Source organism: Papio anubis, chromosome 2, assembly GCF_008728515.1.
Source record: "Papio anubis isolate 15944 chromosome 2, Panubis1.0, whole genome shotgun sequence".
NCBI classification, from domain to species: domain Eukaryota; kingdom Metazoa; phylum Chordata; class Mammalia; order Primates; family Cercopithecidae; genus Papio; species Papio anubis.
Genome location: NC_044977.1, coordinates 54,196,851 through 54,214,888, shown reverse-complemented (window position 1 = coordinate 54,214,888; position 18,038 = coordinate 54,196,851). Strand labels below are relative to the sequence as shown.

The 18,038-nt window shown below is 54.7% G+C and overlaps 1 protein-coding gene across 13 annotated transcripts in view; it reads right to left on the bottom strand.

Annotated features, from left to right (window-relative positions):
• ATP2B2 (ATPase plasma membrane Ca2+ transporting 2) overlaps positions 1 to 18,038 on the bottom strand; it is a 381,370-nt gene that overhangs the window by 182,034 nt on the left and 181,298 nt on the right. For 2 of the 13 annotated variants that reach the window (XM_021934196.2, XM_031663130.1), the window contains exon 1: positions 5,770 to 5,966. The exons of 9 other annotated variants lie outside the window; for them this stretch is intronic. The gene's annotated coding sequence lies outside the window, so the exon portion shown is untranslated. Of the gene's footprint in view, positions 1 to 5,769; positions 5,967 to 18,038 lie in introns of those variants that run through there. 2 more of the 13 variants (XM_003894105.5, XM_003894104.5) reach the window with 2 other exon arrangements.

Here is an 18,038-nt window from a genome sequence, read left to right as displayed (position 1 = left end):
GCTAGGGAGACAAGGGACAGGCTCTTCCTCAGCCTCTCCAGGAAAAGCCAGTCCTGCTGGCTCCTGACTCTAGACTTCTGGCCTCCAGAAGTGGGAGAAAATACACGTCTGTTGTTTGAAGCCACCTAGCCTGTGGTCATTTGTTATGGCAGCCACAGGAAACAAACGCAACGGGCTGTCCCTGCAGTTGCTCTCCTTGCTAATTCCTGAGACTCGCAGTGTTTCTGACCCTTCACTCTAAGGGGCAGTGGGCAGGAGAAGCTGCCCTCACCAAAGACACTGGAGGGCAGGATCACTGACCCCTCTCACAAGGGGAGAGCTTGGGACCAGAGGGCTGACACAGCTTTTCCAAGGTCGCTTGCCAGTGGTGAGCCGGCCTGGGACCCAGCTCTCCCGATCCTCAGACCAGCACACTCTCCCCCATACCCAGGGACCTCTCTTGCTTTAGGAACCTGAGCCGTGGCCCCTGCTCGGGCCTGGTCACCTTGCCTTCCTGGCCCTGCCAGCCGTGGTCCCTGGCCACATATCTGGAACTCTCTGACCCTGCAGAGATGTCCTGGACTGTGAATGATGCTTCTAAGGCTTTACCATCACTCCCCCTTCCCCCTGCCTCCAGGCTGTCAAGTGAAGATCAGGGTGAAGCCCAAGCCACACTGCCCAGCAGGAGGTCCCAGGAGTTGTCCATAGCATAACCCATTTTTTAAAAGTTTTTTTTTTTGAGACCGGGTCTTGCTCTGTCACCCAGGCTGGAGTGCAGTGGCACAATCACGGCTCACTGCAGCCTCGACCTCCCGGACTCAAGCGATCCTCCCACCTCAGCCTCCTGCATAGCTGGGACAACAGGCATATGCCCTGCTAATTTTAAAATTTTTTATAGAGGTGAGGTCTCGCTATGTTGCCCAGGCTGATATTAAACTCCTGGGCTCAAGATATCCTCCCACCTCCGCCTTCTAAAGTGCTGGGGTTACAGGCGTAACCCAGCCTCACCCATTCTTTATTGTAGTTATACAGCAGGCCCCTGAAATGGACAGCCTGGGTAACATACTCCCACTTTACAGATCAAAAAATCAAACCTTGAACAGGCAAAGAGACTAACTCAAGGGCACTCAGCTCCTAAGAGGCAGAGGTAGGTCTCGAACTCACACCCTCTGATTCTCAATCCAGATGGATTCTCAGTCTCAACAGCTTCCATTCACTGTGCCTCAAATAGGATTCACACCCTAAACTCAGCACTTCATGTCCACAGCTTCTCCATGTGCCCCTCACATTAGCCTGCAAAGTGGATACTACCATTATCCCATTTTACAGATGGGGGAACTGTGGCTCCACCCCATTTTTTGAACCCCAGGGCCTCACCTTGGTATATCTTTTCAGTATATTACCAATTCTTAATGAGGGGTAAAGCCAGATACCAATTGTCTATGTCCAAGGGACTTTCTCCCTAAACATGTACTTGTCTGAGGCTCCCCCTGGGAGAGAGAAATGAATTTCTGCAGGTTCAAGCGTCTAGCCTTGGAGAGCAGTGGGGAGGCTTGGGTGCCCAGATTCCAGGCAGGAGCAGCAATGTGTGCAGGAGGCACCAGACAGCTCGGTGGCAGCACCTTGGGAGCTGGCGGGGGCTGAGAGGAGTCATGTCCTGCACCTTAGGGTCTCCCAGGCCCCCAGCCCTGACCTTGCACCTACTGTGTGTGAATCACTTCCCTCACACGTGATCTGAGATCTTCCCAACAGCCCTGCTTTAAGTCTGTAAGACTGAAGTTTAGAGAGGAGAAGCCATTTGCTCCAAGGCCATATGACTGGGAGAGGCATCACCAGGACTCGAACCCAAGGCCTGGTGAGTGCCCTTGTAGCATGGCTCCCAGCTGCCTGCTGAGAAGATGGCATTGCTTTGGATTTGAGCGTTGATTGGTCCTCAGGAGGGCCTGATTTAGCTGTGCAGGGTGAAGCCAGGGGCCAGGGGTTGGTAGGGGACTGGTGGGGAGAGGACATGAGTTTCAGTCTCATTCAGTCACCCACTAGTCTGGAGACCTCTGTTTCCCCAGATGTGACAGGCACAGGGGGAACAGCATGGTGTCTAGGCCAACCCCAGCTCTGAGAGCCTATGTGCTCCACCAAGCCCACTCTTAAGCACCTCAGCTCTCCGGGGTGCAGAGTGAAATGGGTGAAAATCCAGGGGTACCTGTGGAAATGTAGCCCCTGGGACCTCCCAATTCATCAAGGTGGGGCCCAGAAATCTGCCCCCATCAGGTGATCTTTAGGTTAATTAATGCATTAATGGGTTTCCTGACCCAAACCTGTGACTGGGCAGGGGGAACACAGAGGAGGGCAATGGGACAGCAGGGGGAGGGGCCGGTGTTTCACGCTCTGCACATAGCATAAGCCACAGGCAGCTCTTCTGACCTCCAGTCTGCAAACTAGATATTTCTTTCCCCTTTTTCCTTTCTGATCTCGGAGTTGGCCAATTGCAGCAGCAAGGTGCTCGCCTACTCTGGCTCCTGGTCCTAATGCCAATCACACCTTTGTGCACAGCCCTCTACAGTGTCCAGGGCTCTCAGGCAGCTGTGGGATAACGCAGGGCAGAGATAGGCCTGCCTGGTCACAGATGAGAAGATTGAGGGCAGAGAGATGAAGTGACTTGGCCAAGATCACACAGCTGGTCAGAAGCGGGGCTGGGTCCAGGGTTCTCATACTTTTGACCTAGAGTCAAATACCTGCGGAAAACCAGGGACCCACACACACCCCTGCTGCTTCTTGTCTGGGGCCCGAGAGCACTTGCAAGAAGTCCAGCTCTCTACAGAACACCGTGTGGCCTTGGACAAGTCCCTGTGCCTGGCTGGGCCTCAGTTTCCTTTTTATAAACGGTCCCAGCTAGGTGGCCTAAGAAGGCATCTGTCTGCTTTGGCTTTCTAGGCATCAGCAACTCCACAGGGTAAAAGGATGGCAGAGTGGTCCGGCTGCCTAGGTCAGGGCCACGCCTAGCTGGGGAAGGCTCCTCCACCTTCATCCATAGGAGATCCTCTTCATTCTTTCTCAGAATCTTGCCAAAAAATTCTAAATTCTTGAGCTATAGGTTCCCAAAATTTTGGTGCCCCAATTTAAACTGGCCTCATGTCAAAGGGTCAAAATGGGTAGGCAGACGCCTGGTGGCCTGGCTTCTACCTCCCCTATGCCACATTCCAGCTGTGTGACCTTGGGTGAGTGGCTTTACCTCTCTAGATACAGTGTCCTCATCTGGGACATGGGGATAACAGGGCTGTGGGTGTCCTTACTGAGATGATACGTGCAAAGCAGTTAGCTGGGTGAATGCTAGCTGGATTACTATTATTTACTTGGGTTCCCTGACGCATACCTGCGGCTAAGCTGGGGGAAGGCAGAGAAGGGCAGCGGGACAGTATAGGAGGGTGCCAGCATTTCAGGCTCTGCATACAACGTGAGCCACAGCAGCTTCTCTGACCTTCAGTCTGGAGGGGACTTTGGAGTCCGCTGAAGATGTTCCAGGCCCCAGCTCTCAGAGAGACTGGTCTCAGAGAGATGTTCCAGCTCTCAGAGACCCCACAGCAGTGGGCTGGTTTCCTGGTGCCGGGGAGAGGGCTGGTGGGGCCAGTCTGGGCTCCTGGCTGTCTGGGCCACGGGCAGCAGCTGCACTCCTGGCTGCCTCTGTCTCCTTTCCAACTTTGGGCAGCCTTCTCTGAAGAACAATAACCCAAGATGGCCTTGCTGAGTCTAATCACAGCTCTCTGGGAATATGGGCTGGCCCTCCCCCCATGCCTGTGTGAGGCTGTAGCGGGCACTTAGGATCCAGTATCCCTCTGTCCTCATCGGAAGTTCCTTAAGGGGCAAGCTCTCCCTAGCACCCACAGAGCCACCTTGCCTCCTGGAAGCTGAGGGGGTGGGTGTGTGCACGCAGTGTCCGCAGAGGTGCTGTATCTGTGTGCCTGTGGCCGTCTTCTTATGTGTGCAACTGACATTCACCTGTGGGCACATTCCAGCATGCCATGTGCCTGCCAGTGCACAGGCAGGCACGCAGATGGCATTCGGAGCCCCACATGTGTGTGCCTGTTGTTTTCACACCTGAGCCAGCCCTCACGTGGGTACACACATTTGTGGCTATTGCAGGGCAATGTGTGCAGCCTACTGCTTTCCTGTGTTAGTGCTACACGCATGTGTGGGCACGCTGCATGCACAGGTGTGTGTGTGTGTGTCTGTGTACTGCATTCGTGTGTGTGCTGTGTTTTGCATGTCAGCATGTGGTGTTCAGGAACGTAGATTGTATTTACAGGTGCTGGGGTGTGGGCATGGGCATCCCATATGTGTGTATATGATTTGGACATATATGATACACTACTTATGGGTACTATATTTGTATCTGTGCATATGTGTGCATCTGTGGGCATGAATATGCCCTGATGTGAATGGGACTAGGGTGTGAAGGTGGCTAAATAATGGTGGCCATCAGCGTATTTCCTGGACACCCCAATCCCCCACAGGACTCCCCAGAGCTGCAGCCCCTTCTTTGCCACTGCTCCTTCAACGAAGTTAACAGGCGGAGGCCCCCGAGGCCTGCGCTCCAAGCCCCCTCCTACTGCACACGTCAAAGGAGAATTTCTCCGGATGGCGCCCGCTGCTCCTGGAAATACCCCAAACGTCAGCTCTGCCTCCTCCCAGCGATTCAGAGAGCAATGCAGGAGAGGAGGGAGCCCCTTCCACGCTAGGCTCAGGGCATGCAGCATCGCACTAAGACCCTCTGCCGGCTGGTGAGGCTTGCCTGCTCACTTACCCTTCTGAAGGTCGAGCCAGGTTGGGCCTCTGCATGGAGGACCCAAGACCCCCAGGGCCCTTGCCTGATTGGGGCAGGCCAGTCCAGAGCACCCCACAACCCCCAACCCCCAACCTGGGTGAGCAGAGGACAGCCGTGGTGTGGAATGGCTACTTGGCTAGAAAGGGGTGGCTGCCAGCAGCAACCCACTTTCAGGGAGTCCTGAGGCCCCCTGCTGTATTTTCCCATCCTGACCCTGCAGGGGGCAGGGAGGAGCCTCAGGTGCCATAGCCCTCAGCTGGAGACCACTGAGGCTGGCCTAGGAAGTGGGTTTCTGGGCAGAGGGTGTCAACTCCACCACCCAGCATGACTGCTGCAAAATGGCCTGGCCACCCCTTCCTGCCACCCTCCTGGCCAGGGAGGGGACCCAGGGACACGTCCCTGCCACCACATGACCCGGCTGGCCTGACCCAATGGGTCCCGGCACACAGCTGCCCACCCCACCAAAGGGACCCTTCACAGGGGCCTCCCCCTGCCTCTTTCCTGGGACTCTGACCAGGGTGGGCAAGGGGCACCCTCCAGTCCTCTTGGTCTCCCTGGGACTGGCTCAGAGAGAAGAGAACCTTGTCCCCCACCACCAGCTTGCTGGCCCTTGCATAACATCCTTAGGGGGCATTTGCAGTCCAGAGGCTGCCGGAATCTACCTGAGACCCCGGACATCCGCTTGTCCGAGGCCCCCCTGTCCTAGTCCCCAGCATCCAGCCGTCCCCCGAAACACGCGGACCCTCACACTAGTGTCTCCCTCAGCGGCGGCTCCCAATGCAGCCTCGGCTGCTGCCAGATAAACAAGCCCTGCTCCCACCCCCCCTTCACGCTGCCACTGCCACCACCATCAGCACTGAGAAAAATCAAATGAAATGAAACAAAATAAAATGGGTGAGGGAAGAAGGGGAGAGTGGAGTGGGGCGCTTTTTATTTTTTATTTTCTCATGCTGGGGGATGCCGGTACTTACTTGGCTATGAAAATCACCACCAATCCTGCACGGTTTCCCGGCGGGCAGCCCCGTAATCGCGGTGCGGCAGCTGGTGCCGCGGCTGAGCCCAGCCAGCGTGCCCGGGCCCCTCTGCAGACTGTACCATCCTGCCCGAGCGGGTGGGGGGCGGGGGGCGGAGGCGCCGGCGCCGGTTCTAGGAGAGCATCTCGCCGGCAAAATGCAATCTCGGGGGAGGCAGAGGCCGCCCCTGCCGCTGCTGGAGGCTGGGGGATGGGGGCGGGAGGACTAGGGAGGGAGGGACACAGGGAGGGCCGGTTCTGGAGGGGGGACGCGGGAGGAGAGTGGGGGGCGGGGGGTGTGTGGACCGAACCACCACGGTGTTGTTTGCGGTTTTAATTCCTCCCGTGGGATCATGAGGAACCGAAGCTGGCAGAGTCCCAGGAATATGCCCGCTCCCCAGAAGCAGGAGGGAATGTCAAGGGCACGGAGAGGGTAGGGCTGGGCTGTGCTGGAGGGAAGGGGGTCCTGAGAGTGGTGGTGGGGGGGGGGGGAATGGGAGCAGAGAGGATTTTGCTCAAATGGCCCCAAGTCCTCCCTTGCTCTCTGGGGGACTTATCTGGTTGGTCAGGCGCTCTGGCCCCCTCTTTGTAGTCAAGGCACCCCCAGACCTGGGGGACAAAGGGGCAAAGGTCGTAAGTGGAGAGAAGTGGACTCAACACAGTTTAAACACATCCGTGGTTGCAGGACCAGTGGAGCAGAGCCCGCAGCAGCTCTCTGCTGCCCTGAAGTGCTACCCCTGCTACCCGCCCTGCCTGTGTGCGACCCTGCCTGCCCTCAGGGGGTGTGGTGGTGGGGGCTGGCTTGGCAGAAGGGCCTGCCTCAAAGGGCCTTTTCTCTGCCAGGTGCCCACCAGCAGGGGTGTCTGCATGTGTGTACACCCACCTAATCTTCAGGACATCTATGATGAGTTGCAGGCTGACTGTGGGCTGACTGACACTTCCAGGGGAAGCCAGGGACCCCCGGTGAGGAGTCTGTAGGATTGGAAGCCCCTAGCCAGCTGCTCACCTCTTCCTGCCTCATCTCTGTCAGAACTGCTGCTCTTTTAACCTCAGATGGGTGGGAGAAGAATCCTAAGAGCAAGGTTAGGAGGTCACTGGGGGCGAGGGGCTTCTTTAGAATTCTGAAGCCTCGGCCTCCACTGCCCTGCCCCCTCCAGGAGGAGTGCCCTGCTGGGAGGGAGGGCACTGAAGGTGGAAGGACCTTCAGGACCAGTGTCCCAGGGCACCTGTCAGGGTGGAGGGGTGCATGGGGGACAGGGGCAGGGCTGGAGGCAGCCTCAGGAGGCAGTTTTAGGCAGAAGCTGCCTCTTTCCCCTGCCCCCACCTCCTGCCCACCTCTGAGCTGCCCGCCCGAGCGTCCCGAGCTGCCGCTCCATCCCTGGGCTGGCACAGAATATCAATTTGTCTCGTTAAGCTGAAAGTCTGCACTGCACCAAAATCAGAACCCGGCCGTGCAGAGGGGCCGCGGGAGGGAGAGAGCTGGGAGCGCCTGCGGTGGGGCTCCCACCAGGAGGCCATGCTGAGACCTTCTTGCTTCTCACCCCCTAGCCCCATGGAAGGGTACCCACCTGCCCCTTAGCCTGCAGGGTGGCTTCAACGCAGGGAGGATGCTGAGAAGCTACGGATGCCAAGGGCTGGGTGGTCATTCAAGGCCCTGGACTCCACTGGGGCAAGGGTGTGACTCAGAGGCCAGGCAAGGCTCCCTGCTGGGGCTTTGACAGAGCAGCCCAGGACACCCCTCAGGGAGGATCTCGCCCCCACACCAACAGCCCAAGATTGGGAGCTTCCAAAGCAGCCTCATCTCTGCCTCATCTTGGGGGTGCAGATGGGAACTCTACTCCTCTTAGGGGTGTAGTTGGGGGGATTCCACTGGCCACCCCTCTGGGTGGTCTTCTAAGTCAGCAGTCCCTAGTCAGCTCTACCCCAGGGACCAGGGCCAAGCATCCGCCCTTCCCCAAAGCCTACAGGCTCTCCATTCCCCAAAACAGGCCCATGTAAAAGTGTTCTGAGATGTTGGGGTGAGGGTGGGCAAAGATGGGCAGAGGGGGAAAGGCCCATTGCACCTCCCATCTGTTGCTAGCCTACACGTCTGTGCAGGAATCCCACCATTATTACTTCAACATCTTTGGTGGCAAACCACTTTCCCTGGTTACAAAATAGCCCCAGAAGCAGCCTGTTATGAGCCACACATTTCAACAATCACACTGCCTTCTGTGTCCAGCACACTTTACAGTTTGTAAAGGCCACCTACAAAACAGCAAATCATTTGATCCTCCCAACTACCTCTGGGGTGGCTGCTGTGAGCACCCAAGCCCAGGGCTCCCTGCGTGCAAAGGCCATCATGAGTGTGGGCTCACTGGGAGCCCTAACACTCATCTGCTTCCAAGTCCTGAGTCTTGCCTGTCCAGTGGTCCCTGTCTGGGATGGGCTGGGCCCTCACCAACATACACTAGCAGCCAGACTCTCAGGCAGTTGTGGATTTTGGTTTTCAGAACCTAAGACTAGAACTGCCACCTGGCCAAGTTCCCATCTCCTTGACATTCCAGGTCCCGTGTCCTTCAGTGCCTGCATCCACTCCCCAGTGACTGGATGCCCCCATCTCCTGAGGCAGTGCGAATATTGAACAGCACAGTTTGAAGGTTTTCCTTCTGGGTATACCCCGGTTCTAGGCCCACTCCTACTCATTCTTCAAAGTCCAACTCAAATGCTGCTTCCCCAGACAGTCTTCCTGATTCCACCAACTGAGTTGGTTCATGCCTCCGTTCTAGCTCTGACCACACTGTATTGATGGTCTACACGTCTGTCTCCCTCACTGGGCTGTGACCACGTCAGACATGTCTCCAGCATTCCAGGTCTCAGGTCCCAGCATGAGTTAGATGGTGCAGTAAAGGCTTGAACGACTCTGCTGGACCCTCGAGAACTCCTATCAAATTCTCCCATTTTATAGTTCAGCAAAGCGAAGCCTCAAGAAAAAGATTAGGCTTGCCTAAGGTCATTCTTGAGGGTGGAATCTGGCTACAAACATCTGTTCCCTGCCCCGTCCCCTTTGCCTTCCCTTCCTGCAGCAGATACACCTGGGTCATCTGGCCTGTCCTTCCAGGATGTGTTGGGGGGCAGGGGGTATTGGACAGGCAGAGGTGTTGTGAAATTAGACAAACAATGGCACTAGTGTTGCAACTCCAGGAAGGTTGGAAATGACAGGTCAGGGTCAGCCACAGGGAAGAGGGGAAAAGAGGCAGGAGGCCAGCTGGGAGGATTACTGATAGCTTCTGCCTCCAGCATGATTTGGCTTATGGTGGACACCGATTGAGAGTCAGGGTTAGGGAAAAGTATGAGAAATAGGGGTGGGGGACAGAGGGGAGAGCCAGCCAATCTGACTTTCACTCTGTGTTTAGTTGGCCAGACCACGTTTTTCTCCCTTGGGGAGGGGTTCTGGAGCTGAGACACAGGGTGAGTGAAGAGGGTCAGTTTGTCTAGGAATGGGGACACAGAGCTTCGCCCAGGCTGCTGGAGGCTCTCTGCATGAGGGCAGTAGAAGAGGTAGGTCCAGACAGGTCTGAGGGGAGAGGACTGAATGTAATTAGAGGCCAGCTGTGTCCTCAGCATGAGATGTGGGCTCTCTGTTGTCTCTCCTCTTTCTGGGAAGCATGGATGAGGCTACCCCTGCCCTTGCCTTGCCTGGCTCGGGGTCTGCAGACACCTGGGTAGGAGTCCTGGGGCAGCTCTCAGGTCGCTGCTGCCACAGAGAGCTGTCAGCTGGGTTCCTCGGGGGATGAGACGGTCTCCTCTGATCCCCACAGATTACTCTCAAAGAGCCCGGGCTTCTTCCCATTTTACAGAAAAGAAAATTGAGACCTGGAGAGCAAAGGGCCTTACTTAAAAGTTACAGAGCTGGTGAGGACCAAAGTAAGATCGAGGGTCCTGCTCAAACCCTAGGCCCTTCTCTCTGCGTCTGCCTAAAGTTACCCAAGTTTGAAGCACACAACTCAGGATCTCTAGCCCCAGACCTTGAGGGGCCATGGACTGGGGATCCAGGGGGCCACATGGGCTGGCTTGCCCAAAATCTTCTCTCCAGTCTCATGGAGGCCTCACACCCACTCCCCACTCCCACCAAGGCCTGAAACTCCCTTAGCCAACCAGATCTCAAGTGGAGGCCTTGTGTCCACACAGACCTGGGTCCAACTCCTGGCTCCTTCACTTACTGGATGTGTGACCTTGGGCAAATGACTCAACCTCCCTGAGTCCCAGTTTTTTTTTCATCTGCAAAATGGGTATGATAATACCTATTTGGCGGGGTTGCAAGTTAAAGGAGAATGGCAGCTGTTATTAGTGGAAGAAGCAGAAGGTGAGATTCTCCAGCAGGCCCCAGGGAAAACGCTGGTGGAGAGTGGGTGCCTTCCACCTCCTCTGGCTGATAGATAAGGGTTCCTAGATACCACCTGCAGGGCTGGGGCTGGGCTGGTCTCTAGTCTACTGAGATTTGAATGCAGGTCACCAGTTCTTTCCTCCTCCTACTGGTCCTTGCCCCCTCAGGGAGGAGGTTGTAGGCCTGGCTTCTGGAGAATTCTGGCCAGCCACCATTCGCACTGACATCCTACTATGTGCCAGGCATTCTGTGCACACACCTCATTGTGTGTTCCTCACAAAACCCTGGGAGGTGGATCCTATGTTTATTCCCATTTTATAGATGAGGAAACTGAGGTACAGGTAAAACAATGTAGCCCGAGGTCACAGAGTGAGTAGGGGAATTGGAACTTGAAACAGGAACTGCAGGAGGCCCTGCGGCGAGCCCAAGAACCCTGTGGGAGGTGGGGTGAACCTGGGTCCAGGAACCGCTTGGGACCTAGGTTTCCCAAAGCGGTGGGCATATCTTCCTGGCCACACAGCTTAGAAAATCTTAGCCCCATGAGGGCCCACCCTAGGCTCCACCTATGTGGGGCAGGTGAGTGGTGATGGTTGACCCTGCCTCCCCTCTAGAAGGCCAGAGGCCAAGGTCAGGGCCATGAGCTCACAGTGTTACTGTGGAAACAATGAGGGATCTGGTGCCTTTCCTCCTGGAAGAAGGGGAAGCAGGAGCTACTCTCAGAGGACACTCTGGGGCAGGCTGCCTTTCCCAGGCACAAGGCCATGGTCTCATCTGCACTGCCCCTCAGAGCTAATGCCTCCTTGGTAATGCAGAGTCATACATGCTGCCCACTCCCAGCTATCAATCCTGCCTCCTCACTGTCCTCCCTCCTCCTCCGCTGCCATCCCCTGGCCATTTCCTAACTCCCTGCAGCCTTGGGGCGCTGCCTACATTCCTCCAAACCCTTCTTTGGTTCCTTTGTGCTCTCAGCATCAAATCCAAACTCCTCACTGTGGCTCATGAGGCCCGAATAACTACTCCAGACTGCTCCCATTACCCTCAGACCCCACAGTGGGTCTTTGTTGCTCCAAAGACACTCTTGCATTTCCATGCCTCTGCGTCTTTACATGTGCCACCCCCTCTGCCAGGGATGCCTTCCCTTTCCACTTCTCTACCTGGAGAACTCCTACTGATCCTTCAAGACTCAGCTCTGGCAGCCTCTCCTCCACAAAGCCTTCCTTAATTTTCCCTCCATCCCCCCTTTCCCCGTGCCCCAAGAAGAGTTTCTTGCAATGAATGTTTTTCTATGCATCCGTCTTGTCCATCTGGCTGGGGTACTCCCCAGGAATAGGAAACTGTCACTTGCCTGAGTCATTTCCCAGCACTGGAAAAAGATCCTCAATATTGATTGAACTGATGGGTGCAGGTTTGTTGAATGAAAAGCAATTCTTCTAGTAGTTTTGGAAGGTGTTTGCATCTCTTTGTGGCTCTGGAAATATTCTTTGGACTCATTTAGGGGTCCTGGCTTAGGAGTTGCTATTTCCTGAGCTGTCAATGAATGGGGCTCCCTCCCCGTGCCCAACTTGGGAAGGGTCAAGGGAGACCCCAACTCCACTCAGATCCCACTGCCCAGAGATGTCCCAACTGGGACCAGGGTGCTTGAGTCCAACCCTGGACTCAACAAATATTTATTCAGCTCTCACTGAATGTGAGGCTCTGTACTGGGATCCCTAGCTAACATTGACATGTGTGTGTTTTCACTCTTGCTGAAAGGCTGCCTCCCTGAAGGAAGAAGAGCAGAAGAAAGGAGGAAAGGGAGCGGGTGGGGATGATGAATCCAGGAATGTCAGAAGAGGAAAGGGAACCTGACATTTATGGAGCACCTACTGTGTGCCAGGCTCTTAACTACTACCCCAGCAGAGTTTGATGTTATCAGTCTTCAACCTAGAGGCTAGGAAATGAGCCCAGAGAGGGTGTGTGGCTTGTTCAAGGGTGCACAGCTCTGTGGCACAGGATTGAGGATCCAGGTATGTATTGTCTTCCCTGAAGCCTGTGATCTCTCTGTCATCTTCCTGCTGAAGAGGGTTGGGGACCCAGCAGGGAAAGAGGATTCCTAGAGCAGAGGGGTGACGACTGAGAATGCTGTGAACTGGCAGGCCTAACTGCCGACTCACTGGGTGGTCAACACTGCTGGGAATATAACCAGTAAGAAGTTAGGGAATAAAATGTGGTCATCCCAGGGGCCTGCATGTCCAGCCTGAATGGCTCAGAGGTCACAGGGGCCACATCAGCTACCTCTGCTGAGCGTGTTCCTGGGTGCTAAAGCGCACACACACACACACACACTTACATCCCTAGCCCCCTTCTGTCCCCAACAGTCTTGCTATGTGGAGAGTATCACCCCTATTTTATTGATGAAGAAACTGAGATGTAGAGATTGGTGGTAACAAACCTAGGATGACACATCCGGAGTCAGAATGAGAGCTCAGATCTTTCCTGGAAGGCTTGCATAGGAGCAGAGGGGCTGCGGGCTCCCTCTCTGTGAGGTTTGCAGGCAGCCAGGGTTCTCAGAGCAACCACAGCCCTTTCCTGTCACTCCAGCCCCACCCTCTGGGACTCTGCCTCAGTCCTCCATTGCACCCACAGGCAGCAATTCTGAAGTGGTACAAAGAATTTGGGAGCTGGAGTCTGGTGGCCCTTGCTCCAATCTCTGCTTTACCGTGATGGGCTGTGTAACTTTGGGCAAGTCCCTCAACCTCTCTGGCCTCAGGCTCCTCATTTGTAAAATGGGCACGAGGCCATATGCTTCCTGCTTCTCCATCGACTTACTTATTTCACAAATACCCATTGAGCATCTCCTTCCCAGGTTCTGTGCTAGGCACTGAGAATACAGTGGTAAGCAGAAACGCCCATGGTGTCTGCTCTCAAGAGGGTTTAGAGACAGCCATGAAATGAAATGATCACACAAACCAATGTGTATTTACAGAGGGGTGAGAGCATGCTCAGCAGGAGGCCCCTGGTGTCTCTGGCAAGAGGAGGAAGCATCACAGAGGTTTTCCTCGAGGGGGCGATGACTGAGCTGGGTTCTGCAGGCTGGAGTGGGAGTTCAGTAGCTAAGAGGAGAGGCAGTGTTCCTGACAAAGGGTGTGGCTTGTGCAAAGGCCCTGAGACCAGAAAAACTTAGTAGTTCTCAATGAATTAAAAGGAGGCCCGGAAGGCTGTGGGCAAGGGACAGGAGAGGCAGTGGGGGCCCCTGTGGACCACTCTACAGATTTCTGTCCTCACCATGGGAAGCGGGGCAGCTGGGAAGGGTTTTCAGGATGGAACCCGATGATGAACATGAAGCCCTCGGTGAAGGCCCTGCATGCAATAGCATCTGCAACGCGGCAGTGCGGCACAGTCATGTCTTGCCTTCCGCAGGTCCTATGACCCACTCAATATGCCGTGATCTGGGGTGGACTCCGAGCCCAGGACACATCAGCAAGGAGGAAAGGGGCCCTGCTTTCACAGGGCCACAGCTGGGAGGAGAACAGCCAGCAGACATTCACGGAGTCTCGAATGTGCAGGCGGCTGAGGGGGCACCCTGGCACAAGGGGAGACTGAGGCCAGGGTCATGGGCAATTGAGATGAAATTCCCTTTGGAATCTGCCTTTGGGGCTGGTTTATGTGGACTTGCAGTGCCTCAGGGCTGGGGGTGCTGCTGCATTCCTCTGTTCAGCCCTAGCTTTCCATTTGACAGATAGGGATCCTGAGGCCCAGAGAGTAGTCACCACCTGCCTTGAGCACACTCAGCCAGACCATGGCTTGGAAGCAAGTACTCACTCCATGGTTGCCTGTTAGCCCCAAAAGGAACCCCCCTTATGTGGGGCTACCTTTCTCAGGGCTCATCTTCATCAGACACAGCTCCAAAGAGCATAGGCTCTCCAAGGCGGCCTGCCACCAGCAGTGGGGACAACCCCAGCCTTGTGGCCACTCTGCAGGCCCTCTGTGGATGAGACTTCCTGAAAGGCTGGGCCACCTCTTTCACTGCACGTCCGCCGGCAGGCAGCTCCAAGGGGGTGGGAAGAGAACTAGATCAGGAGTTATTGGGCAAGACAGCTGCCGTGGGCCCGGGGAGTGCTGACCTTATCCCCCCAGCCTTCCTAACCTCCCCAGGGGCTGGTTAGCAGTAGCCAAATAAAAGAAGGGTATGGAAGGATCTCTGTAAACTGTAAGTAGATTCTTGGATATAAGGTGTTGTTTCTTTCTGGGGGACACAGAGGATAGAGCAGGGTCTTGGGCATCAAAGAGATGTGGGATTGAAGCCCAGCTCTGCCACTTACCATTGGGTAACCTTGTGCTAGTCACTTGGCCAATGTGAACCTTGGTTTCTATTAATACATCTGTAAAATGGGACTGATAACACCTGCAATCATGGGAGTGTTGGGAGGCGTAATGAGTAATACATATGTACATGGCACATAGTGGGTGCTCAGGGACATCTAGCTTGCTTTTTCATCTCTATTCTGCAAAGGTGACAACACTTTTGATTCATAGACAATCTGATCTTAGATTTCAAACAAAGTGAGGGGTAATCTGAAGATACCGTTGGTTTATTTCTTCAGTATTAAGAGGGTCGTTTCCTGCTCTGCTTTCTCCCCATGGGGGTTGTCTCAATCTTCTCAGGACCTTCCCCAAGGGTGGTAACCATTTCCCCTGTGACTTGGTGGGAGCTCTCAGCTGCCAGCTCTGCAGAGGAACCCACCCACAGCCTCTGCCTGAAAACCCAGGCCCAACTGAGCTCCCACAACTACCCTGGCTAGAGGCCAGGTGGTATATGTCTGGGGCACAGGCTCTGAACTCACACAGGCCTGGGCTTAAGTCTGAGCTCCACCACACACTGGGCTTTGTGACCTTGGGCAAGTCACTTCACCCTTCTGAGCCTGGTTTCTTCATCATTAATGTGGCAATGATATCTACTTTGCAGTTGTGTACTGAGAATTAACTGAGATAGTGCCTGTAAAATACTTTGCCTGTCATGTGTTACATGCACAATTAATGATAGCTTAAAAACTGCCCATAAGCCCCTTCTCTTTTCCCTTGAAACAAGCAGGACATAAGTATCTCCATCTTGTGTGGCATAGTGTGGCAGCAGTCTTGTTCTGGAGTTGCTTATACTGACTCATGAGAGCCGATTGTGCGTGTCAGTGATCTCATGTTGGCAGCTTACAATCTGCCAAGGCGGGAGCATTGACACCACAGAAATTAGCAAGCACTGGAGAGCAGGACATCCACCTCCCTGACAGCTGGTTGTGAAACATTTACCAGCACACCACAGAACCCTGGGCAGGCCCTCAACATGGTTACCTGGAGTTCATTACCTTTCAAGTTTCAGGACCCCTTTCTGATTTGGTTACCCTCAACCTGTTCCTCCCTGCTGCAGGCTGCCCTGGCCCCAGCCCCTGGGCCTCTGTTGGCTCCCATCCCAGTGTTGATAACCTGCTTTTAGCCCTCCCGCCACAGAGCCTACCGACATTTCCCACTCTGCCCAAAGGAGGGCAGTGCCGGATGAGGTGACCCTGGCATGGCACTGCCCTAAAAAGCTGTTGGCCAGCGATCTTCTGTCTTCCTCTCCTCCTTTTTCCTTTCTCGTTGCTGACCCCAGAGGCACTTCCCAAACAGCCACCCCCTCTCAGCTGCCAGCACCTCGGATACCACCCTGTCGTTCCAGTTCTCAACCCACTGTCCCCATAACATCCAGTGCCACTCCTCTGACCTTTCCAGGTCTAATTCTTCTTCCTTCAGCCCCAGCCAGGGGACTCATGGACTTGGAGACAGGTGGCCCTGGCGTCTGTCCTGCTTCTCTTCCTTCTCCTGGCGTGGCACTGGACAAGTTACTCAACTTCTCGGAGATTCAGTGATAAGGAAAGCGATATTTACAGGGCTTCCGCCACGTGTCAGGTGCCATGCCCAGAGCCTTCCTGGCTGACTTCATTCCTTGTTTCCTCATCTGCAAAATGGAGACTATGGAAGTGTCCACCCTGTAGAATTGTGCGCGGAGCTGAAGTGACAGCTTAAATGGGCTTGCTGATTGTAAAGTGTCACGCTAATGCTGTTATTCTACTTTGAAGGGCAATGCTTGTTTAGATCTACAATTTTCAGGTGTGTGTGTGTGTGTGTGTGTGTGTGTTTCTTAAGAAAAGCCACAGGCTATTTATAGCCAGCTCCTATACAGGTTTTTATCATTCCTTGCCTGCTCTGCTAAAAATAACAAACGACAAAGGTCAAGTCCGCTTCTACCTATCCGAGGAGTCTGCAAAGAATGAGGCTTTTGATTCACTGCCTCAGTGAAGTGAGGACTCTCCTGCCAGCTCGGTGCAGACCACAGCCCTGGAACTCCTAACCAGGTCTCCCGGGTCTACACCGAGGAGCTGAGGAAGGCTGGGGGTGGGGAGCCTGCAAGTGTCTCACTGGGCAGGTGCATCTGGCCTCAGCCACCCCTTCCCCTTCCCCCAGCCTGGGGAGGGAGGTGATGGTGGAGCACTATAGACTGAAGGGCAAATGTTCTGGGTCCTGGTCCTAGGGGTGCAGTGTGGGCCATGGTTTCCCCATATTCAAAATGAGAGGGGTGGGGAAAATAGCCACTGATAATTTTCTCTCTAGGCTAAATGCACACATGCTCTATTCTTTTTTCTCTCCCCTTCAGCCTGCAACACTATGGACTCATTTAATGAATATCCACTGGCCCTTAATAACGACAATAGCATTGATGATACTACTACTCAGTCACTACTTGTGGAGTGCCGAGCACATGCCAGCCACTGGGCTAAGAAAGCCTTGAGGTGGAGTAAACTCACTGAATCCGTGCAACCCCACTGGAGAAGGAAGCTCGTCATTCCCATCTGTTGCACGGGGAGGTGACTGAGCCCAGAGACGTAAGGTTGCACATGCACAGTCTTGCACCAGGCAGTGACAGCTCCAGGATGTGAACCGGGTGTCACGTCCTGGGCCTGTGCTTGGCTCTAGGCACCGTGCTGGGCACAGCAGGTAGGAAGACAGACAGAGAGCTTGCTTTCCCTGTTGCTGAGGGAGCAATGGCCGCAGATAGGATGGCCTCACGCAGTGTGGGAAATGGCAGTGGATGGACAGGGGATTGGGCGGCCTGTGCAGGTTGCAGTGAGGAGCACATTTCACCTGGCCTTTGCCAGTGAGGCACTCCAGGTAGTGGGCACGGCAAGAATGAAGGTAGGATGGGGTTGGGATGGGAGCATCAGAAGGCCGGGTAGGGCTTGGAACCTCACAGCAAAAAGATTCCCATTTAGTCTGTGGACCAGAAACCCTCAAACTCCAGTAATGATGTTTGCCAGTCTGCAAGTTCTAGCATATACTTTGCATCTGTCCTGAAATCACCTCCCTTTTAGAAACATATATATCTCTCTACTTAGTGTTATCTTAAGCATTCACAGCCACAATATCATGGATTTGCCTTGCCAGTTGTATTTTTCTCCTAACACATCAAAGTAAGTGCACAGGTATTAAACTAGAGAGGGTGTGCTTGCCCCGCTCCAAAATGGGGACTCGCGTCTGCCTTTGGGAACCAGGACTGTGGGTTTAGGCAGCTTGGAGGTTTGATCCGATCTGGGCTACAGAAGGATTTCTCGGAGGTTAGAAGGGGTAGGGGAGGCACTCCTGGGAATCTGCCCTTGTCCCATGACAAAGGTCTGGGGGTGCCAGCATGCCCCCAAGCTGAGAGTGCCACTCTCACCCCAGCAAAACCCCTCCTCAGCCTCAGCTCTCCAGCTTCACCTGAGCCCACTCCTGATCCGCTTTCTCCTAGTCAAGCACCGCTGAGGCTGTGCTGACCTCAATGACTAACACACATTCCTGGCCTAGTTACAGAGCCC